Source organism: Mastomys coucha, unplaced genomic scaffold, assembly GCF_008632895.1.
Source record: "Mastomys coucha isolate ucsf_1 unplaced genomic scaffold, UCSF_Mcou_1 pScaffold12, whole genome shotgun sequence".
NCBI classification, from domain to species: domain Eukaryota; kingdom Metazoa; phylum Chordata; class Mammalia; order Rodentia; family Muridae; genus Mastomys; species Mastomys coucha.
Genome location: NW_022196894.1, coordinates 22,114,051 through 22,136,059, shown reverse-complemented (window position 1 = coordinate 22,136,059; position 22,009 = coordinate 22,114,051). Strand labels below are relative to the sequence as shown.

Sequence of the window (22,009 nt, the reverse complement as noted above, 5' to 3'; positions counted from 1 at the left end):
ACCAGTTGAGATTCAAGAGATTGAGCATTCAAGATTCGAACATTCAACATTGAAGATCCGAGATTCAAGTTTTTATCCTCCTGCCCGGCCCATGCGGCCGGAGCAGGCTCAGAGCCCGGGGGTGTTGCGCCAGTCCAGAGGAAATGGCTGATGTTTTAGATCCAGTGTGTTTTAGATGGCCTCAGATGTACCTCGACTACTGAGCTGCCAGATTTTTCATTTCTCTCTTTTACAATGATTATAAAAGCCTCATGTCATTTTTAAAGAAATACACTCAGACCTTACACCACTCGTGTCTAGTCTGTTTGTCAAAGCCGAATCCTGTGCACACCTGGCCAGAACCCATCGTCCCGCGGAACAAGAGATCCAGTAAAAAAATCCCAGTCAGTGGCACTTCTCAACCTTCCTAACCCTGTGACCCTATAATACAGTTCCTTGTGTTGTGCTGACTCCAACCATAAAATTATTCTCATAGCTATTTCATAAATAACTTTGCCACTGTCATAACTCATAATGTAAATATCTAATTTGCAAAGAGTTGTGACCCACAGGTTTAGAATCAGTGTCCCAGTGGCTACAGCCTAGAACTTGAGTTACCAAGAAGGTTCAGGCTATCTAGTTTCCTTTGGTTTAGCTAGTTTCTTACCAGATTTCTATTTGCCTATGACACATCATGGGACAGAGAATCCAAGAAACACTGGATCATTGTTCCATTCAATGGTGCTCTATTCTCAAAGTTAACCTCCAATGCTCTTTTGTGGTATATTTGGCCCTTCATTCATCAATCTATAACTAAGAAAAGATAACCCAAGCCTCAAACTGACCCAAATTCAATATATACAAGCCTTGATTTCCCCAGAGCTTGGATAACTTTCCAGTATTAAGTTGTTCAAATAAAGATCTCCAAATTGATGTTTTTCTTGAAGGAAGAAAAGTGTTTGCTACATTGGGATGTAGACAGAATCCCTAATTAAGTCCTATAAAGTGCATGGTTTTGACATTTTATGCTACCTTTGATTACAGTTAAAGGATTGCACTTGATCACTCTGGCAGAAGCAAGAAGTAGATTTGATTTTGTTTCCTTCTATTTTTTGATGACTAATTATTAGAACTCACAAAATTATCTAAATTGCTATGCCCCCTATTGCAGGTATCACATTTCATCAGACAGCAAGCAGCTTTCATTGGGGCAAACAGAACTTAAGAATCCTGGGCAATTATCTGTCCCAGGCACTAACTCACTGCTTAGTAGTAGTTGACTTGAGACAAAAAACTTTCAGTCTCAGTCTGTCCTTCTGGAGAATGGATACAGAACCAGAAACTCTCCCTGATCTGGTACCTTCAGTCTTGACGAGAAGTCTAAAGCACAAATGTTAATTGTAATTTTTTAAATAGGATGATCATATGTGATTGGTAGCATTACTGTGCTGGATAGTCTTGTGTCATCTGACAAGTGGGAACTTCGAATTAAGAAAAGGCTCCAGGCAAGCCTGTAGGGCATTTTCTTAGTAATTTATAGGGGAGGTTGCTGCCCGCTATGGGTGTGGCCATCCTTGAGCTGCAAGTCTGGGTTCTGTAAGAAAGCATGCTGATAAAGCCATGAGGAGCACATCAGTAAGCGGCACCCATCCTGGGACAACTGCATCAACTCCTGCCTCTAGGTTCCTGGCATGTTTAAGTTCCTGTCCTGGCTTGCTTCAATGATGAACAATTCTGTGGAAATATAAACCTAGTAAACCCCACCCCCAACCCCGGCCAGCTGCTTTGATCTGGTGTTTCATCACAACCGTAGAAACATAGACCAAGAAAATAATCACCCTTCTCAATGGTGTACAAATTCAGGGCCTAGAAGTCTTGCTTATTCTGAAGCATAGGAATTCTTTAGGAAAACCTTACGTGAGTAGCTACTAATTCAAATGCTCCTGAGCAGAACCCTTGAAGCAGTCATGAATCCCACTGGTAATAAAAGCAGAAGCTATAAGCTATATACTTTATAAAGTACAAAGTTATTATATTTGAAACTGCTATGCTATGTGTGCCTTACAATGTGAATAATTGCATTCTATTATCTTTTATTCCTCCTTAAATATTTCAAGTACCTACTTAAAGCTGACACTTGACTAAATACTAGAGATTTATTAGAAACCTATACATTGCCAAGGGGTTGCTACAGACTAGTTAAAGCTTTAAACACAAATATGTTCAACTACTATAGAGAGTGACATGAGAAGATGTAGATAGAATGAGACCCTTGTAGGAGCTTAGAGGAGGTATATTCAGGTCTCAGGGAATAGAATAGATAAGTCCTAAAGAAAGAAGACATAGGGCAGGAAAAATGTCTGTGTTAAAGAGCACATACTGTCTTCTGGAGAACCAGGGTTGATTTCTCATTGCCCACATTCCAATGTGTCTCCAGCCCCAGAGCACCCAAGGCCATCTTCTGCCTCCCACTAGCACCTGTACACGTATTACACACACACACACACACACACACACAGATACACACGCACATGCACGCACACATACGCACGCACGTGCACGCCTGCACACGCACATGAGCAAGCAAAAAATCTTAAAAAACAAAACAACAACAAAAACCAGAAAAAGAAACAATCAGTCAAATGAGACCTAAAACAGAAGTGTCATGGGAAGAAGTGGTGAAATAGTGAGCTGTGCTCCAGGAAAAGCATGCAGCATGCACACAAAGACAGCACTTGGAGACCATAGTAGAAGCAGGGGATGCCAGATAGTTGTTGAAACTAGCATAGAATATGGCAGAAATAAGAAAAAAAAAGTACTTATGCAGGCAGAGGCCATAGAAGTGACAGATTTTGGGTTAAAATGGGAAGAAGATTGTGCAAAGAAAGGAACAGAGCAAAGTCTGGACATGCAGCAGGACAGCAGGCAGTCTGTCCTGGATGTTGCTGAGACTGGTCCCTGATGGAGTCTCGAATACAAGATGGACTTCACAGAGCTCTGCTCAAGATATTTGTCCTAAGAGAAGATGCTAACATGCTGCAAATTCATTTCATACATCTGCTGGATCCAAAGTGCCTCATCACCTGCGTATGCATATGTGTATATGACTTAGCAGTGAACAGAGTTCAGTATTCTAGGGTGATGGGTAAAGAAATGCTGGACCTCTATACAAGACTTGTATAAAAAAGATTATTATGCAGTCATCCCTTAGCCCATTAGATCTCTATTTCTTCTTTCTCAAACTAGACTATGCCAGTCCCAGGCACAGACCTACAAAAGAGACAAAGAAGCCTGAAAGCTTTTGAACTGAGGCATAAATGAAATATGGCACTCATTAACTAGGAATTAACCAGGGTAAAATTAAAAAATATATATATTAAACATATTGTAGAAGCAGATGATAAAAGAGAGGTAAATGTCAAACAAAACAGCTATGAGGTCTACTTAAAATATATTTATGATAAGACTTGGGAGAGAAAGGCAAGCAGGTCTCTGTGAATATGAGACCACCTGATCTACATAGTGAGTTCTAGGACAGTCACAGCTATGTAGAGAGACTCTGTCTCAAAACAGAACTCTGTGTGTGTGTGTGTGTGTGTGTTTGAGTGTGCACATGCAAACACAAGTTATTGTGCTATATTTGCCCTTGTAGGAAGTGAACCAGGTTCTGACAACAGAACCAGGAAATAAATTATTATGATTATTATACGATGATATTGAGTAACTTTTAGAGTCTACTATATGCCATAAAGTTATTTAGCTGGCCAATGGGGACATTCCTGGCACACCTGCTGCCTGTAGATATCACTGTTAACTCTGAAGTCCAAGTACTGGGTACTACCTAGGAAAACAAAAAGTTCTGCTCTGTCTTCATGAGCATTATTTTGGCCAATGCCTGGAGTAGATGAGCTCACTGGACAGCAGAGAGTTCTAAGTCTATTGAGTCTGATCCTGCCTTCAAGTTGATGCTAGGAGAATGCCTGTGCACAAACAGCCAAGGACCAATAGCTTAGGATGTATTGTATGGACAAAGATGGGACTCAAATTAAGGACTCAGGAGTAGAAAAGTGACCACATAGAATCTCTGGATCTATATGCCTTTTAACTGTTTTGCTAGGTAACAGTAGTAGCTGTAGTCATAAAAGTGGCATTAGTAATACTGTATGATGAGATCTTAGTGTTTTTGAAACACCCAATGGTAATATGCATCAATAAGTAGATGACTGATCATTTGTCTTGGATTTGGGGTGGGTCCTAAAGGGAATGCTAGAGCATGAATTTCTTATCTTTTCTCTTCCCAGTGCTAACATTCCCAAGGTAGGTGTGTGCATGTGTGTGTGTGTGTGTGTGTGTGTGTGTGTGTTCCCCTGTGTGTAAGTATGTGCCTGTGTATGCCTGTGTGGCCACTTCCTTGCATTTGTTTAGGATAACAAGACAGTGAGTGTCAATAGCTGTGAAAGGTTAAAAAAAAAAAAAAAAAGAAAAATCTCTATATAATAATAGTTTTCTTTGTCTTAGTCAGGATTTTTATTCCTGCACAAAACATCATGACCAAGAAGCAAGTTGGAGAGAAAAGGGTTTATTCAGCTTACACTTCCATGTTGCTGTTCATCATCAAAGGGAGTTGGGACTGGAACTCAAGCAGGTCAGGAAGTAGGGGCTAATGCAGAGGTGATGGAGGGATGTTCCTGTCTTGCTTCCCCTGGCTTGCTCAGCTTGCTTTCTTATAGAACCCAGGACTACCAGCCCCCCAGGGATGGCGCCACTCACAATGGGCCCTCCCAGCTTGATCACTAATTGAGAAAAAGCCCCACAGCTGGATCTCATGGAGGCATTTCCTCACCTGAAAATCCCTTCTCTGTGATAACTCCAGCCTGTGTCAACTTGACACACAAAACCGGCCAGTACACTCTTTTTAAGGTTTATTTGTGTGTCTGTGTACGTATATGTATGTCCATGTCTGTGAGTACATTCATCTATATGCATTTGAGAAAAAGTGTCTGCCTCAGCAAGAGAGTGTTGAATCCCCTGGACCTGGTATTTCAAGTGGTTGTGTGAGCCCCCAAATGTGGGGCTGTGAAACAAACTCTGGTACTCTGCAAGAACAATACTACTATGTTATTAGTTGCTCGGACATCTCTCTTGACCATGAAAGATTTCTTTTTTTTTTTTTAAACTACAATATTTATTGATTTATTTACTTTTCTTATATATTTTGCTTCTGTGACCCCCTATTTTTCCTTTTGGAACTGATACATTGAAGTCATAAATTGTTTTATACACACAGGCATACACAGGCACACACCCACACACACACACCCACACACCCCCACACACCCCCCCCCCCCCCACACACACACACTCCTACCTTGGGAACATCAGTTACTTCCTTGGTTCTAAAGAAATACTTCATTCTATTTCTATTTCTAAAAGTTAGGGGAAAAAATGAGTTTGGATTGAGCAGTTTCTAAAGCCCTTTCCAAGTCTTGCCTTCTATAATTCCAAACTGACACTGAAGCTACCTTTTGGTTTCAGAAGCTTCTGATTCCGTTGTTCAAGTGTTATAGTGTCGGAGCGCCACGATTATTGCTACAATGCTTAAAAGGCTACACAGAGTTCAGTCTGAGTCTGTCTCGGCTCTCACATCATTGGCTGTCCTACAGAGTGAGTCTTTTCTTTTTAGGAAGACTAAAAGCCAAAGGTGTTCTCTGTGAGCTGTTGGCCTTCTCAAGTGGAGACAGGCCTTATGCAGCCACAGCTGTCCCCAATTAACCTCTGTCTTGAGGCCCAGGCTGTGAGCAGGCATGACTTAGCAAGCCCAGCTTCTAAAGGAGTCCCTCCTTGTGACAAGCAATCACTAATTACATTTTCTCAGGCAGCACTTGAAAGTTTAGAAAACCTCTACTTTCTTTACAGTGTGTGTCTCCGGCTCCAATTAAATGACCCACTTTTAAGACATTCAATGAAAAGAATATCGAAACTCTACTATGTTTCCATATATTATATAACTATATTACAAACTGTATAGTGTACACACCCTAAAACCTGCCGTCCATGTGACCATGGATATCCAACATTTATTTACAATGTTTGATTGATAGTTTTGGCATATCTATGTGGTCTTCCTATCAATGATTGCTGAGTTGAGTTTCTAATGTGTTGTAGTTAGAAGTATGAAGAGAGGCCTTGGCGGGGCCTCAACAGTTAAGAGCCTGCACTATTCTTTGAAGAGGGCCAGAATTGGTTCACAGAACCCACATGTAGATGGCTCACAACTGTCTGTAGCTCCAGCTCCAAGGAAATCCGATACCCTTGGCTTCTGAGGGTATCTACACTCTTGTGCACATAACCCCCTCCCTCCCCCCACACCCCCATAGCCACACATACACATGAGTATGGTTTTTAATCTTTTGTAAAAGGAGTATCACTAATATTGTTCACACTTATTCTGGTCAGTAATGCTGAGTCTGATAATTAGAAATGTTACACAGATATTGTTTGGTTGTTTTTACCTTAGGCGATTGTATTATCCTGCATTATCCCAGCTGCCTAAGGCCGAGGGTGGGGGGAATCTTATTTTCCTTTCTCCATATAGCCATCTAGAGTCCCACCAGACATACTCCCCTACCCTGCAACACTCACAGAACTGTTCTAATTCTTTACGTTTTCATTTTTACTTCATTTTTCAATTCTACTACACTTAAATTTTTCTATTTTAACTTGATTCTTCTGTGAACATCACCCTAGAAAGACTGCATCAGAACATAAGTGACATCTGTGCAGTTGGTTGTCCTGATCCAAAGTCAATCAATTATAGGTGAAATTATTTGAATTTTAAAAGTACGTGTACTTAACATTTACAAACTTTTTCCATTGCCAGTCTCTAAACAACATAGTATAATAACTATTTGCATAGCATTTAAATGTATTAGGCATTACAAGTAATTTAGAGATTTAAACTACAGGGGAGGATATAGGTAGCTAAGATGCAAATACCATGCCATTATAGGTAAGGGACTTGAGCATTCACATTGTTTGCTGTCTGTGAGAAATTTTGGACCCAATCTCCTATGAATACGGAGGGGGTACTAAAACTATAAAATGCCTTGTGGATGCTATGTGAGGCAAGGCCATCTGGGCTAAAGGAATCCTATGCTTACGTCATGTTTCCCCCACGGAGCGATATGCAGAGTGATTAAGAGCCAGAAGTCATGGGTTATTAAACAAAAATCCCAGCGCCAGGGGTGGGATCTCTTCTTATGAGTTGTTGGTCAGGGAGATCATTGAGGCCCTCAAAACATGACAGGTTCTGCCATTCCTCTTGGTTATCCTTAGGAACTACATGATAAAACTCTACTGCTGAAGACGGCACAGACCTACAAGGCATGATAAAGAAAAAGCAGACTGAAACTGAGCTGGAAGTTTCCTTTTTACCAAGTAGCCCTTACGCGGTGCTGTGTTGACTGCTAGAGGAGAAAAGACATCCGTGGCCCTGCCCAGATGGGGACCTTATGACCCATGACGTCATCCTGCCAAGCAAGCTATATCCACTTGTGCAATGCTGGCACTAAGCGTAGGTGAGTGGTGGTTTTCTGACTGGATTATAGACCCATTCCACAGCGGGCAGGGATTTCATTCCTGTTATGGCAACTATGATCCAAAAGCCCTGGTACAGGAGAACCCAGGTCTTAGCAGTGAGCAGAGTACCGTTGTTTGAATAAGTGGGTGTGCTATCAGGCTGCCCTCTAAATATTTTTTTGTACAAATTCTATTCTCAGCTTTAACGAGAGAAGCCTTCCTTCCAGTGACTGGTGGACAGTAAAGGAACTCATGGCAGTACCAGGCATCAAATGATCAGGAAGTGAATGCCCATCCCTAACAGGACATTTATCTTATTCCCTCTACGGCTCAGAGAACATCACAGAAGAGGGAGGAAGAGAGAATAGAAGAGCTAGAAGAGAGCTAAATATCATCTTTTGGGCAATACACAGCAACTGCAATTACAGATTCATAGCAGCTGCAGACCCATGCTGAGTCTGCACAAGAACCGGCCTAACAACAGTCAGACCTGGATGGGAACAAAAGAGACCCTACTGCTCACTTTGCTATTTGCCACTGACTGATAGATTCAAGAGTAGGGAAATAAGTGTCTTAAGTTATGAACCCACCATTAACCCCACAAGGCTTCAGTGGATACTTCTAATCCAGTGGACACATACCTGACCATGGTTAAACTAAATGAGCCATAAAACAAAACAAAAAGTCATGAAAGAGATAGTCAGGGGAAAGGGAGGGCTGATAGGGAAGGTAGGATATAATTAGAGAGAGTGTCAAGGACAGAGTAATCAGAATATATTACATATAGATCCATGAAATTGTCAAATAACAATATTAATTCATCAATACAAATTAATTTTTAAAAATAGACAGGTATCATGGCACTTGCCTCTGGTCCCAGCTTTCAGGAGGTAGGGGCAAGTGGAACTCAGGTTAGCCTAGTCTACATAGTGAGCTCTAGGCCAGCCAGGGCTATAAAGTGAGACCCTGTCTTAAAACAAAGTTATGATAAAATTAGACTACAAAAGGAACCTAGCCTTGTATGTATAGTACCATAATGTCTGTAGTCCCAGCAGTTAAGAAGCTTGGTGGGGAGCAGAGATTGTGATTCAAAGATATCTTAAGGTTTTTTTGTTTGTTTGTTTGATTTTTTTTTTGTTTTGGGGTGTTTGTTTCTTTTTTTTGGGGGGGGGGAGTTAACCTTGTCTAAAAACTAAACCAATCAACCAATGAAACTGTGGTGGTTTGTATATGCTAGGCCCAGGGAGTGGCACTATTAGAAGGCGTGGCCTTGTTGGAGTAGGTGTGTCACTGTAGGTGTGGGCTTTAAGACCCTCACCTTAGCTGCTTGGAAGTGAGTCTTCTACTAGCAGCCTTCAGATGAGGATGTTCAACTCTCAGCTCCGTCTGCGCCATGCCTGCGTAGATGCTGCCATGTTCCTGCCTTGATGATAATGGACTGAACCTCTGAACCTGTAAGCCAGCCCCAATTAAATGTTATCCTTATAAGAGTTGCCTTGGTCATAGTGTCACAGCATTAAAACCCTAACTAAGATATAAACTAAAGGAACAAACAGATTAACAAACAAACACAAAAGTACTAGCTTAAACCTGACTGGCTACCTTTGCTAACATCCAGCTCTGCCACTTGACTTTTGACCTTTGGCAACTCCCTTAATCACTATTAACTTGTCAGCGCAGATGTAATAGTTTCTGTCTCATAAGCTCATTATGAGCATATATAAGCACTAGGAGTGTCTAACGGTTACATTCTGTGGGTGGTACCATTCCATCTGATAGTATCCTGGATTAAAAAAGAAGAAAGCAACTTGAGTATCAGCATTCATTTTCTTCTGCTCCTTGGCTGCAGATACAAGATGACCGCCACTTCATCCTCTTGCTGCCATAACCTTCCCCACCATGAAGAACTGTTCACCTTCAAACTGTGAGCCAAGAGCAGCCACTTTATCCTTTTGCTGCCATAAGTCCCCACCATGAAGGGCTGTGCACCTTCAAACTGTGAGCCAAGAGCAGCCACTTCATCCTCTTGCTGCCATAAGTCCCCACCATGAAGGACTGTGCACCTTCAAACTGTGAGCCAAGACAAGCCCATTTTTAAGCTGTTATTTTGTAATAGTGGTGAAAAAGGTAACTAATGCGTCAAGACAGGGCTAGATATAAGCACCCGCTCACCAGAGACGAGGGAAAATGTGAATTTATTTTCACTTTCTTTATGACTTGCATATGTTTTGCTTCACAACCTGCTGTTTTTAAACATACTGCACATTGTTGAAACATCAGGAAATAAAAATAACAAATTTAATCTTTAAGCAAAAGTTGGCATTAATTTGGGCAATCATGCATTTACTCAGGTGGCAATGATAATCTTACCTGCCCCATATGTACATACCTTCACAATATGACTTTGCTATTTTTTCTCATAAAGAACTTGAGTTTACTGATTGTTTAAAATCTGGACTGGCTTTTGTGTTGATCAATGGAGATAGCAGAAGTAATACCATGTACTTCTAATCTTAGGTAATAAGGAGATGTGTGGTCTCTCCTCCTAGTCTCTCATATAGATGTACACACACACACACACACACACACACACACACACAACTCAACCATCATGTGGAAAAGCCTGAAACAGCTTGGTGCCAGAGACATACTATCTAGATGGCAGAATCAGTCAGCCAAAAACTGACTGACTGCAGCTCTCTGAACACACCAAGGCAAGTTCACCAGAAGACCTATGTAGCTGATCCCAGCTCAAATCATTAACCAAGAAATAGTGTGATGCTAATTATTTTATGCCACTCGGCTCCACATCGGTTACATAGAAAATACTGATATCCGTGCATAGATAGTGCATGTCATTGAAAGCTCTTTAGTTTGGTGAAACTATCTGGACTATTAAAGAGCTTCTGGGATTTTTTAAAAAAGTCTGGTTTGAAAAGGGTCATTACAAACTCACCACAGAAAAAGTATAGAAGACCAGTACTTTCATGGAAGCTATTTTGGTTCTTTGCAGGAATGTAACAACTATATGAACATGCTTTTCAATGTGCTTCTTAATAACCTCTACACTTAGACTTCATTTTATATTTTTACCAAGTACTTTCAAATACAAAGTTACTTATGGTTTGAAATGAAAAATCATTAGAGCTGGTTGTTACTGACAGATAAGCTCCCACAGAACTGAGTGGCCAAGACATGTGACTTTCCGGGAGACCAGACCAGAATTAAAGGGGCCTGCCAGCTGTTTGATGGAACCAAGATGGCATAAACCTGTGCAGCCAATGTGAGGACTTGATGAAGGCCCTCGGCTGGAACCCTCCCAGTGCCGAGTGTCAAGGTCCTGGGGAACCCCAAGAGTGATTAAATGAATGTCAAGTGATGGACTTGGAGCACTTCCTCTCCATGCTGCAGACTGTGGCCAAGAACAAGGACCAAGGAACCCATGAGGATGATGTTGGAGGCCTTCATGTATTTAGGAAGAGGATGGTACCTGTCATGTGTGCTGAAATCTATCATATCCTTGTCACCTTGAGTAAGAAAATGACACAGGAAGTAGAGATGCTGGTAGCAGGGCGAGGATAATGGTGGTATAAACTATGAAGAGCTTTGTCCAGATGGTGACAAATGGCTGAGTTCATTTCCATATCCTGAGTCTGTACCTTTCTCAGTGTGAGATCTCTGTGGTCCCCGAGACTGTCTATGCTCCCTTATCACAGCACCTTGCCTATCAAGTCTCTTTTGGATGATGTTTGTCTTCACCAAATAAATGTTTTTTTTTTCATTGTACAGAAAGAGAGAGAGAGAGAGGACAAGGCCCTAAGGTCAGATGTTTACCAAGTTGCTATCACAGAATTAAAAAGTGACCTTAGGGTCATTAGCACAACCTTCTGTGTTCCTGTTTTTAAATTGTTTTTATATTGAGATTTTATTTTAAAGGATGTGTAAAATTATGGCAGCTCAAACTATTCATTCACAGAAACTATGCAGCACCCTGAAACTGAACTGAAACTAATGCAGCGCCCTGCCTTCCACACACATAGAAAAGCAGGTTTTGTCCCTCACTGCTGGGTCTAATACTTTACCGCAGCCTCTGCTTCCTACAGGTGCTGAACCTGGGCCAGCCTGCCTGTCAATTGCCCAACACAGGCCTATGAGGTCTAATCAACAATCAACATCTTCAATCTTGATGTTTGTGAACCTAAAATTCTGTTAGAGCTTAAGCCACAGTACATTTTATATATATATATATATACACACACATGTGGTTTCAATTCAAACCATACAAATATGTGTGTGTGTGTATGTGTGTGTGTGTGTATATGTATATATACATACATATATACATATATGTGTATGTATATATATGTGTGTGTATATGCCTACTTGTTACCATGGTCACCATAAACAGATTCATGGTTAATTTTAGAGAGTGAAATGGTCTATGTTTTGATATTCTTATATAATTTGTTGTGTACTAGTATTAAAAAAGCATTGGCTTCCTTCCATCAATAAGTCACAGGAGAGACAAGTTTGTCCTTGTAACTCCAGAGGGATAGAAATAATTTCAAAAACTAGAGGTAGCTGAAGGCAGAGTATAGCTTAGGTAGCATAATAATATCAGTAGTCTAACCATTCTCCAACTGGTAGCTCCATGTGAGGGGGAGAGCACTTGCTGCTCTTGCAGAGGATCCAGGATTTCTGCCTAGTATCTGCACTGGGTGCCCCACAGCTGCTTATAACTCCAACTCCAGGAGGTCTAACCTCCACTTCTAGACTCTGAGAGGATGCACATGTCTGGATTCCTGACTAGTTAGGACCTTAGATAATCTAACACCTGAGCTTCGTGTAAGGAAGTTTTCAAAAGTTCATGTTTATACTCAGATATCACTTTTACTGACTCAAAGCAAAAAAGGAGGTCTCTCGCAATGGCAGCGCTCCGAGCTCCTCATTCAGGGTGTCTAGAACACAAAGCAATTTGCACAATTAACCCACCTCCCATAACTTCTCCGTCTTTCATCTGTGCAACCTTCTAACCAGAAATAAGGATAGTCCAATCTGCAAGGTCTTAACTGTTTTTGTCAGAATGGCCTTGATACTGAGGGAGCAAACTCTAATCCAAGGAATAAGCAAACACCACTGGGTTTTGTCAGATTCAGTTAATATTCAGTCAGCAAGATGTGATGGGTGGGGCAGAAAATGGCGACATTTCAATTGACATTTCAATGACATTTCATTGATCCTTAAGTTTGGGTCAGGCATGGGGCTCAGAGTTTTACAAACAGTATTCCTTTTATCCTATAGACAATTAGGTAAATAACAGGCCTTAACTTGCCTTAACTTACAAGTGAAGTTAGTAGGCTAACACATCCCATTCCGAAACGGGTGACCTGGCTCGCAGCATGCCCTTATACTCTAGCTCTCACAGAGGAAGCCTTAGGCAGCAGGAAATATTTCTTTTCTGAAGTTTAAAAGAATGCTGATTTAGTGTTCTCTTTCTACTTAATTTGTATCATCTGGGCAACACCTTCCATCCACCTCCCCCTCAGGGAGTCCCTGAGGGAAAGAGAGCTATTCTGATTTCCAAAACTCGCTTGCCTGGCCAGATGCATGCCTCTGCTGTGCATGGTGCTCACTCACGACCTAGGAATTTAGATTACTTACTTATTAGGCCCTCCTACCCCACCCCCATCCCCAATTTCTAGCTCTAAAAATTTGCATGAGATCCATCAAAGGAAGTAGTCATTACCTGGGTGATGCGCGTTAAGGAATTTCTTTCAATAGCAGAGAATCCCTATCTCCTTGAGTTTTATTTTCAAGCTTTTCCTGTTCTGTTCGCATGCATTTTTTTGGTATGATTAGAAGGTGTTAGAATGGGGAGGGCCTTTATTTATTCCCAGGGTGTTTTTGGCATAAGCAAGAACCGCTGTGTGAGAGCTTCCCCCACACAGGAGCGTCACAGACACCTCTTGGAGGAGGGTGTGAGCAGAGCCCTCCTCAGGCTTTTCTGAGAAGATAGCAGCCCACCACGTGGGGCTGGAGGTGATAGGGAAGGTGATGGGAGCCAGCTGGAAAGAGCTCAGTGTTAGGCATCATGAGATTGCCTTCCAGAGCAGCTCCGAAGATGCGGTATGGGGTGTGTTCCTCTTGGCCTGCTCTTCAACAGGCAGCTGGCTGAACACAGATGGTTAGTGATCATTTAACATCACTCATTGGCTGCGAGTCTCCAGTCCTTTGGAGCTAGATGTGAAGCAATCTCTTTCTTATTTACTTTGCTCCTCATCTGTCCACTTGAGCTTAGTCTATGAATTAGCTTCCAGGGAGATTATCTGACTTGAGATTCAAACCCTAGGAACAGAATTTTTCTGCTTAGATAGAAGCACATTTCTTGAGAATGTGCAGTCACATGGAAGACACTCAGAATTCATACAAAGTGACTGTAAGGACCCTTGAGCACATGGCTCATTGTCTCTCACAAACAAACCAACAATCAGTTTAAGACTTCAGAACTCAGTCTCAAGGAGACCAGAGGCCAGTGTTAAACTCAGCCTTTCTTATTGGTTTCAACACAACACTTTATTCACCTCTGAGCCTTTGATGATGCATAGCCAGAGGAATAGAAAGAGTGCTGGTCTATAGTACTTGACTATTAATTAATGCTTGATTAATGCTAATTTCTGGTCCTTTCTTTGGCCAGGAACAGAAATTACCCCCCAGAGTGTCTCTGACAAATGATCACTTCGTGTTTGTGTCACCTTTTCTGGTGAGCAGAAGTTTGTAGCATTTGTATAGCTAACTGTCCCATTCTTGAACAGTATGTAGTTGGAACATTACACTATAAACACCATCTTTCTATAATGCAGTAGAAAATATTTACAGGTCGGTAGGAGACTAGGGATTTAACTCAGTTGTTAGAGTGCTTGTCTAGCATGCATAAAGCCCAGGATTTAATCTCTACCTTCCTCATAAACTGGGTATTGTAGCCCACACCTAAAATCCCAGTAATCAGGATCTAGAGGCAGGTGAATGAGAGATTTAAGGTTATCTTAACCTCCTTGGCTGTATAGGGAGTTTGAGGTCAGCTGACACTAGTGACCCTGTCTCAAAAATGAAAAAGAAAAACAATAAAACCATCTATCTTCCTAACACTCATATAAAGCGCATTTGTCCTGCACACTCTACAGGGTAAACCACCTCCTTTCAGGGTCATTGGTTGCAAGCACCAAAAAGGACTCTGGTTTTTCACTCAAAGGGGGATAGTAGAGACTTCTTATAAGACTAAGAATGGATTTAGATAGGAGACAGAGATCTGCATTCAAGGTCATATGTCTGGAGCAATCTGGTCCATTGCAGTTGCTTAGAACTTCAATTGTCTTACCCTTCGGCCCTTGACCCTCACTCATTAAAGAGTCAAAGTCCTGGAATGCAATTGGTCAAGCCCAACTTGTGTGGTTCAAGTCCAGCTTTTTCTTCTAAAGAGACAATCATAAACCTTTGTCAGTGAACATCAAGTACTGTTCTATATCTTAATATGGTCCCTTCTAACAACCCACTCCTGTCCTCTAGAGGAGAACACAATTACCCTCCAAAAGCTTTGTAACAGTGAACAAATTCTACCATCAAATCCAGTTGCAGCTTCCAGCTTGTTAATTTTGTGTATAGCTGTGTACTTCCACAATCTTCACTAAAGCCCTCCAGTATCGCTTAATGAACTTTTTAATTGGCTCTTTAAAATAGTAGCACAATCAGCCTCCTCATTTGATTCATGAACAAAATTCTCCAGAAAGGCTGAAAGGGAAAGTATGAATCATAGTTTAAAGAGATGCTTTCTAACTGTGCCATAAGACAAACAGGCACATTAATCAGTGCGCACTCCGGGGCATGCTGTATACCTACGTGATGGAAAGTGAGCAGAATCGCATCTCACCAGAGAAGATAAAGCTTTGAGCCTCAGAAACAAGGTGACATTTTGTTTTCAGAAATGCCTGCTTTTGAGAACAATGAGTCTGAGGCTCATCACAGGGCTTCCGAGGGCCTGGGTGGATACAAAAGTGACCCCTGGCTCTATGTAGCAAGTGGCACATAAAAATGAGACTACAGCCTTGGTGATGTGGGGAAAGTCTTTCGCCAGACACCTGTTTGAAGAACATCAATCCTTATAGAGTTAAGACTTTTGAGAAGGTCTTTAGAAATAGCACAAATGTGCTCTTACACACCCAGAACTTAAGAGAAAGAAAATTAATCTGACTCCAGAGGTGAGTATCCTGGTGTATGTGACATTACACAGAGGGTTATAGATGGAGAACAGGTTCTTCCCTGATGGTATCTGAAGCGATCACATGAGTGCAGACTTGAATGCAATAAGTCACTTCTTCTTCTTCTCTTCCTCCTCCTTTCTCCTCTTCTTCCTCCTCCTTTCTCCTCCTCCCTCCTCCTCCTCCTCCTCCTCCTTTTTTGCTGCCATGGTTAACTAATGTTTTTATGTGAAAGATGCGTGTGTTTCTTCAGAATGTAAGGACTACATGATTCATTATTGCTCTTTTTCTGTTAATCCCTACCCACCTTGGTTTAATTAATTTGCACAAAGGTATAGGTCTTATCTCACTGGGCCTCAGGCAAGAGACAAAGTATTTTGTCTCATCTTCCTCCAATATTGTTGGCCCAACACATAGGCTATTCTTTATATGTACGTACTAAATGAATGAGTCAGGAGACAGGACAAGGAGGCACAGGCTCCTCTGGTCCGGGAAGAACACTCCTCATTCACTTCAGCTTCCCTGGGAAATTAAGAGGTTGGATATTGGCTATATAGAGGATGTAAATAGGTTTTAACTTACATACATTATATACTTAGTCTCCTTTGGGGGGCTCTATATTCAGATATTGTCTTTGGCCAGATTGTATACTGCTGGTTTAATCAAGATCCTGCCTGATAGAAAGGAAATTGGACATTTTGAAATTTCTGTACATCTGATGATCTATATGCCCAGCTCACCTATAGGTTATCTATGTGTTTTTCATAGGATGAATAAAAATTAACTTGTGAAAGAAAACTTTAACAGCATGCAGAAGATGTGAATCACCACTGACTCTTTTCTCTATATAGAGTCTTATCCTTCAGGAAATTCCCTAGAAAAATCATGCTTATGAAGCATGCAGGTACGACCAAGCCAAAGAGGCTGTGGTGTACCTGGATTGCAGAGGCAGGCAGGTAGGCAGAGCCTTCTTCTTTGACTGATAAGAACTCCTTAAGATGCTTGTTTTGGATACAGGCTCTTAGCCCCACCCTAGAGTAAATGACTCAAAATCTCAAGAATGAGACATGGGAGAAATATTTATACTAAAGAAAATTTTCCAAGATAGTTCTGACATGAAGCCAAGCATGGCAAGCACTGGTTTTGGTGGCTGAATCATAGTCCAGAAGCATCTGAGCAGGGTCGAGGGAACAAGATAAGATAGCAGAAACAGATGCAAATGCCCCAACCAAACGACAGGAATGGGGAGACAGAAGCTGAGCGCTCTGTATATTGATGTGGCAGTGTGTAGTGGTCTCAGTATGAACTAGGTCTGGCTGAATACGCAACAATGTAGTTTTCAGAGCAAGAGAGAGTTGTCTTCCCTCTTCTGCCTTCCCAGGAGACAAGCAGCGTATGATCTGACTTAAAATATCAGTTGTTACCTGTAGTTGTAGTAGTATCAGGTATCAGTGCTAGTAGCAATATAATTTTTTGTAGAGTCTATCATTTCTAAATTTTCTTAGAACTTACAGCATTTTACTTACCCTACATAAAACCTCTTGTTATCTGCATATGGAATGCTGCTTGTTGGATGTACATTCATATGGGATTCATTTATTCCCCAAGTCTCACACCCTGCTTGACAGTTTGGAGAACTTAAAGCAAGATAGTTGGAAACCATGTCATCAGGATTGTTAGTATTCTTTATCCTGAAACAGCCTAAACAGCTATATCTGTTATTGCCAAAGACCTGGTGTGTCTCCGAGAGAAGGGGAGCATTGTTGAGCAAACCCCCAGAGACCAGAACTTGACCAGTGGTAAAGGTTACAGAGAGACAGACCTTTCAACCCCACCAACCTAAGACATTTCTTTAAACTCAACATCCTTTAAAGATGGAACAACCTCCAGGGAGTCTGGGAACCTGTTGAGTAGGAATGTTAAGGATATCTTGGGTGGGTGACCTCAGAGGTCCGAGAAGGAACTGAGCTGTTAATGCAGCTTGGCCTATGGAGTGTTGTGCTGTGTCTGGGAGCTGGGACAGGCAGGTGTGTGGACAAGAATGGATGTCTCAGGCTTGGAAAGCTCCCTGTCTGTACCTGGACTACCAACAGCTTTAACCTTGTCTTCCAACCTTTACTGAGAACTCTCATGCTTCACTTTGAGCTAGGGCAATGGGAGCAATTCAATATCCTTTCTGCTTTGAAGAATCAGCCTCACCTTTGGCACTGGTTCCATGAGCCTGGATTAAGTCATGTAACCACAGATATCTTAGGACCACTTAGGGCACTTGGTCCATATGGTGAGCTGATAGATAGCAAAAGAAACAGTGACCCGTGCAATTTTAATTCTAAATATTAAATATTGGAGTTGAACAAGAATCTCAGGCCATCTTCTCTCTCTCATGATCTTTCATGTCTCTGAGGAGTGATTGCCTAAGATCATGATGAGGGATGCCATGGTGGAGCCTGCCTCTCTCGGAGTGATTGTCCTGTGGGTTATATATTTTAACTCCCACTTCCCACCGAAGGTCTGTTCTTTCTCTCTGTTCCTCAAGGGAAAGTATTTACTGTCTTGGAAAATAGAGAGGACAAAGATGAGCTCCCAGGGTGTCACTGCTGCCACTATGCAGTACCACCCACCTCCAGAGAGCTAGCTCTGCTGCAGCTCTGAGTAACAGGAGCTGGAAGCTGGCAATATAACCAAGACTGAGATTTAAAGATGAACACACAAAACCCATCCAGGGCAGCTTGCTGTTACTCTGTGTGCATTGTTTTGGTGTATGCAGTGTGTGCTCAAAACCAAAGTTAGTCTCATGGCTGGAAAATCGACTTTAGGGTAGAATAGAATTTACTGTGGTGTATGTGTGTGTGTGTGTGTGTGTGTGTGTGTGTGTGTGTGTGTGTAGAGGGATGCAGGCATGTGCAGAGGTCATAGGATATCAGGTCTCCTGTTTGATCACTTTCTACTTTATTTCCTTAAGGAGGGGTCTCTCACTGAATGTGGAGCTGGACTGGCAGCTGCCAAACCCCAGGAGTTCCCCTGTATCCACTCCACAGAGTGCTTAGGTTATAGGGTACACCTAGAGGTGCTTGGGATTCAAACTCAGTTCCTCATGTTTGTACAACAAGTGTTCTTACCTGTTGAGCCATCTCTCTAGTAGAGATTTGTCCTTTTAAAAGACACAAAACAATAAGCACAAATTGGTAGTTTTCTCCCCATCCTGCATTCCCCACCCCCCCACCCCCCACTTTGCCATCCTCTCTATTCTCCTGAATCTCCCCACTCAAGGCTGCAGGAGTTCATTGACTGAAGAACAAAACCCCTTACTTTATGAGCTCACCCATACAGCTCTCACCTAAGGGTGCTCTATTCTGTCCTGCCTCTTAGTTTCATGTGCAACGAGGGTCAGAACTGGGTCATCAGACATATTTTTTTGAGAGAGTCTCTATTCACAGTGATCCCAGAGTCCTTGCTAAGTCTGAGATATATGCCTGTTTGCTGGGCAGGAATACTTCTGCAAGGCCCAGCATTTACAGTCACAAGCACCAGAGGTTACTGAGTGCCTATTTATCCTGTGTCAGAATTCTTTTTGTGATTGCTCACCACTTCAAGAAATTTTCCTTTCTTTCCTGGGATTTTCCACAGGGTACTCTACCCCAAAGGTGAATTTTTTTCTACTGAGGAAATAGAAATATACCATTTACGTTTTTTTTTTTTTTTAAAATGTCACAAGTGCCATTTTTAGAAGGAAAACTACTCCAAAGAGAAAAATCCAGCTTCCCAACATCTAACTGCCTTGTATGAACTAGGCTAAGACTCTCTCGGCTAAGAATAGAATCGCCCCAAAAAGGAGTTTTGTTTTTTTGTTCTGTTTTGTTTTTTTGTTTTTTGCTTTTTGTTTTTGTTTTTTGGTTTTTCAAGACAGGGTTTCTCTGTGTTGTCCTGGCTGTCCTGGCACTTACTCTATAGACCAGGCTGGCCTCGAACTCAGAAATACACCTGCCTCTGCCTCCCAAGTGCTGGGATTAAAGGCATGCGCTACCACCGCCTGGCCAAAAAGGAGTTTTGAAGCCATGGTAAGAGTAGAAGTTCTTTAGAGAGAGGTGTGGGCACGCAGACCAGGACTGTTGTAGGACAGACAGCCTGCACATTTGCTCCTCCTGTTCCATTCATTCATTACTACATGGGCTTTCAGGTCAACTGTGGGCAGCCTAGAACAACAGTTCTCAACCTTCCTAGTGTTGCAACCCTCTCATACAGTTCCTCCTGACGTGGTGACCCCCCATCCCCCAACTGTGTAATTATTTGGTTGTTACTTCATAACTAATTCGCTACTGTTAAGAATTACAGTGTAAATATCTGTTTTCTGATGGTCGTAGGGGACTCCTGTGGAAGGGCTGTTTGACCTCCAAAGGGATTAAGACCCACAGGTTCATAACCACTGGCCTAGGGGCAGTAACTCCCCCACCCCAACCCCCTGCAGCTCTTGTGGTGATGCACACATTTGCTCTAAGAAACAAATAAGTGACCAAATCTATGGCATGATGAATGGTTTACCCAGAAACAGAAGTACTAAAGGAAGTTGGGGTGAGCAGAAAGTTTGGGTGCTGGGTTGAGAAGAAGGCATACAGAGCATCCATTCTGGATGCAGCTAGGACTAACGGCAAGGGTCAGCCCCAGGCCAAGGCTGGCCTGACCCACACAGGGAAGGTCTTAGGAAGAGTGGGCTAACTGATGATACCTCAGGAGAGGATGTAATGGAATTCACACCTGGGGGTGGCAGGGTGGCATTGATGGCCTGAGTTCAATCCTTGAGCCTCATAACATGGAAGGGAGATAACTACAAGTTGTCTTCTGACCTCCACTTACATGCACATGTACACACACACACACACATTCATGTATGTACTCATGCTCGCACACATATATCCTTTGAATATCACATATGTACGTACATGTTTTGATCAGGGATCCCAAGCTTATTCCAGTGTTAGGAACTTGACATTTGCCTGTGGGTGGGTAGCTCACTCTGAGGCCAAGAACCATTGCTAGGTCCAGCGTCCCTCCTCTAGCTGTAGAGTCCAGTGATGGGGATTTGTGGACCCTCTGTCTAGTGCTGAACAGGATACAAGGGATTTCACGGAATGTACTTTCAGAAGAAGGAAGGAAAGAATCCTGATGAGCTAATAGGTCTGGAGAACTGTACCCCTTTTCTAGCAATTCCTGGCAAGCCTGCTCTAGCAAAAGCAGCTTGCATCCCTTCTCCAGCGTGTTTGTGGAACCGGAGGTGCGCATTTTAAGCAGAAGTCACAATCTTCCTGTCTCCCTGACAGAAATATCTGTCAGGGACATGTTGAATATCTTTGAATGTCTGATAAGGGATGGGGAAGGGGAAATGGCATTTTATGCTAATTTTATTCATTTTATAAACTCATGCCAAGTACATATTATGAGCCTGTATGCATGGCCTGTGGAAACCTCGCTTGCTTTTGGTCCTATAAAAGTCACAGTGTTGTGTAGGAGAATGAGATGTAATTTAAAAATCTACTTTACAAGATCCACTGAAATAAGATGTAGAGAGAGGTTGGATTTACCTCTACTGGGTTAGTTTGGAAAAACTTCACACAAGGAGACAGGAACTTAAAAGTTTAGTAAGAGACTGAGGGAAAGAGCATTCCAGGCTATGGCCTGACATGAATAGGGGATGATAAGCGGGAAATTTGGGGTATTTCTAGGGCCATGTTTCTGAAGCATAGAAACATGAATGATCTCAGGAGAGGATGTATTTGCTTTTCTTTAGTTTTTTTTTTTTTTTTTTAGTTACTTTAATTTTAATTGAATTTCCTTATGGTACTTAGAGAGTTAGGTACTTAAGGATAGACAATCTTACCCAATATTTATTTATTGAGCAAAGAACAAAAAAATAAAATGCTTAAGGAGATGATGCCAGTATTTAATAAGGTAGGTGACCTGCAGGTCAGGAGGTCATACAATAATAATATGGTAATAATATTATAATAATATTAATAATATTATAATTAATGATAATATGATAATGTTCCTGAAAAAAAAGACATTGGTTGTAATTATTTTACTAGTAGGAAGAGATCTGTTGTAGCTGTAAGAAGGCTTTGTGATTGTGTTAGGAGTCTTGGGTAAGCATATGTAATCTTCTGGATCGCTTAGTAAAAGGTCCAGGATGGCTTAGAGGTGATTTT

General features: G+C 41.8%; 1 long non-coding RNA gene and 1 pseudogene across 1 annotated transcript in view; both read left to right on the top strand.

Annotated features, from left to right (window-relative positions):
- The window catches only part of LOC116086357, a 9,296-nt gene extending 1,202 nt beyond the window's left edge, over nt 1–8,094 (top strand). The window contains exons 2-3 of the long non-coding RNA XR_004116885.1: nt 7,315–7,556; nt 7,758–8,094. This is a non-coding gene — a long non-coding RNA (uncharacterized LOC116086357). The remainder of the gene's footprint in view (nt 1–7,314; nt 7,557–7,757) is intronic.
- A 2,707-nt stretch (nt 8,095–10,801) lies between these two features.
- On the top strand, nt 10,802–11,189 carry LOC116086356 (annotated as a pseudogene).
- The last annotated feature ends 10,820 nt before the right edge of the window (nt 11,190–22,009 follow it).